We start from the raw sequence: 3,297 nt of genomic DNA, 5'->3' as shown, positions 1-3,297 counted from the left end.
TAAGCATGTCAGGTTGATGGAAGGTAACAATCTTCTGGTGACAATTCAACATAGCATGATTATAATCTAACCAATCCATGCCCAAGATAACATCGAAATCAACGATGTCCAAGGGAACAAGATTAGCTGGCATTACGATATCCTCGATGAGAACGGGACATCCTCGATACTCCCAACTAACATAGCAAACTTCGCCCCTAAGCATCGAGAACTCCAACTCATAACAGAATGGTGTGGGGTGAGGTTGAGTCATTTAAGCAAACGTATAGGAAATAACCGAATGAGTAGCACCTGAGTCAATTAATATTCTAGTCAAATGGCCAAGAACATTTAACGTACCCATAATTAAGTTAGAGTTACCCTGAGCATCCTGCAAGGTGATACGATTGACATGACCTAGTGCCTGTTATCAGCCTCCACGACCCCTATTTCCCTGGTTGCCGAGTCATTGGTTACCTCGACCTTGATTTGTTGAATTAGGCTGCCTGATCGATGCGTCGTTGCTATAAGCCATATCAAGATTTTGGTATTGCCCTCCAATATACCACTGAGCTCTGCCGCCCTGATACGGCATATAACCCCCTGATACTGTGGATAATCGCCCTGGTAATAAGGATTAGGTGGGTACTGATATGTTCATCCTAGATACTAAGCTATGTCACCTTGGTAGTGGTAAGCACCACCATAACTTATTGGTAGGTAGGTACCAGAACTTGGAAGTTGCTGGAGAGGAACTGCATGAGGTAACGTAGGAGGCTGATTTTGTTGACTATGTGGACACTGATTAGCTCTGTGCCCCATTTGACCGCAAGTATAATACCTACTACTTCCCTTTTTACACTCATCGAAATAACGTTTTATTGCATATACGACGGAGCAGAGTACCAGAATTGCTAGGGTACCTTTGATTTTGAAAGCGAGAACTACCTGTGGACTTGCCGCCCCTTCGCAGCGTATTGGAATTTGAACCACCGCTCGATGATCCAGAACTATTACCACTTCTCTTGAAATTCTGAGTCTTTCGAGGGCCAAAAGATGACTGCCCCTATTATTATTCCTCTGAGCATTATTATTATCCTCTTCATCATCGTCATCATCAGGAGCATTCTCGGAATCTTCAACACGTAGCAGAACCTCAAAAAATTCTTGGTAGGTAGAGCACGGAGTAGAAGTCGCCAAAGAACATAGCTGCTTACGAGTCCCCTTTTTAAAATAACGGAGCATCTCTCTGGGATTCCCAACGATCTCGGGACAATAATGGGATAAGTCAATGAACTTTCGGTGATACTATGTGACTGACATTTTACCTTGTTTCAGCTCTGTGAATTCTTCTCTCTTTCGATCCTTGTACTCCGAAGGTGTAAATCTAGCCTCAAATAAACGCCTGAAAACATCCTAATTCGTGGCATCTTGAGCAGACAACGGGTGTGACTCCTGAGCCCACCATGATCCAACTCCTAGATGGAAGAACCAAGTCACTGTCTTGACCCATCTCTCATCTGGAAGATTCCCTGGTCGCTGCATAACTTGGAAAGTCTTCTCAACATGGTCGATCCAAACCTCGGATTTCTCAGGTCCTTCATTACCAAAGAAATTATTTATTTGAAGATGGGATACGGTCTCTAGGGTAGTCCTCTGGGGAGGACAAAGTGTGGACTGAATGGCATTGGTAATCGCCTCACCGAGTTGACCAAAATTGGGAAAATTAGTCTCAGCAGGGACATGTGACGCTCTATGAGGTGCCATGATTCTGGCATAAGAGATAAAAAATTATTAGGACCTATAGCACATACGAGGAATGCAGGAATGCCAAAAGTGACGTAACCAAAAGTGTAAGTGATGTAAAACTGTGAATAAATTAAAACCGAAACTAGAACTTATTTAAACTAATAAAGTGACTGCGCAGTAGTGGGTAGAGCCCATAGAATAGAAATATTTAAAGCATAGATGACAAAAGAGTGTGCAATCAAAACTAGTTAAGTACTTAATACACAACGGGATAAGTTCCTACACTTAAATAGGGATATGTCAAAATCGTCGGCTAATCCTCGTATGCCACAGAGTTATTCAACTATCTAGGACCTGGAGGGGCGAAAAATAGAAGGGCGAGTGGGCAAAAACAATTTATAAAATCCATTTATTTTCTGAACATACTAACCCCTTGCCGTAAAACATGTATAGTTTTCAGAAAATCATACTACGTATAGGTATGAAATCAAATGCAAATCAACAGTAAATCCAGAAGTATGCCACATCACAATATCTCAACAGTAATATAAGTAAAATCAGGTGTTCAATCAATCTATACTAACACACATGTCAGAGTCGTGTAATGCGACCTGTACGACTGAACTGATGCTCATCAACCTATGCTAACACACAAGTCGGAGTTGCCTAATGTGACCTGTATGAAATGATTGGGTGTAATTATAATATGCACTCTAGTGCTACAATCACTTGAAGACTGGTGCTAATCACGCTCACCTACGAGTCAGAGTTGCCTAATGCAACCTGTACGACATGACTGGCACTTACTTGGATCCAAGGCGAGCGTGTAGTGTAGAGGTGAACATGCACGTGAGAGACTGGCTCTGGTCCTAGGCAAGCACTAACAATAGGGTGCAGCAATGATGAGCAGACTACATAAATATAATCATGCCATAACGATTCAATAATTCTAATCAACATAATAAACTTACCTGCGCATCCCGTAGGATCATTTTAGCATTTCACAATAGTACAACATTTCTTATAACGTTATTTAAGCATGGCATGATATGCATAAATCAATTCAAAAGCATTTGTGGAAACTATAAAGTTTACACACACACACACACACACACACACACACACACACGAAAACAAATGCCTACTCACTGATACGTCGATGGATCGTAGCCTTCTAGCCTCGCTTGACCTCGTATGTCATCAGGATAATTTTCACCTATAAGTGAAATAACTAAAACTAATTAATTAATGGGTAAATTACATAATACCCCCTCAGGTTTGAGGTATATTACAAACTCATACAACATCTTTAAAACATTTCATTTTCATACCTCACATATTATTTTATTTCAAAATAATACCTCCGTTGCATTTTTCATCCATTGATCTGTTTATCGCTGACATGACTGCCACATTTGTGCCACGTGGCAAAAAAAATAATTTTTAAAGATTTAAAAAAAAAAACCTGAATCTTCTAAAAAAAAAAAAAAAACTTAGAAAACGCAAAACCCACCCCCGCAACCTCTCCCCACCCCTCTTCTCCCTCCCAAGCCTCCCAATCACCTCCTT

The sequence above is a fragment of the Malus domestica genome, chromosome 16, assembly GCF_042453785.1.
Source record: "Malus domestica chromosome 16, GDT2T_hap1".
NCBI lineage: Eukaryota > Viridiplantae > Streptophyta > Magnoliopsida > Rosales > Rosaceae > Malus > Malus domestica.
The sequence above is the reverse complement of the archived record's forward strand: the minus strand, read 5'-3'. Positions refer to the sequence as shown.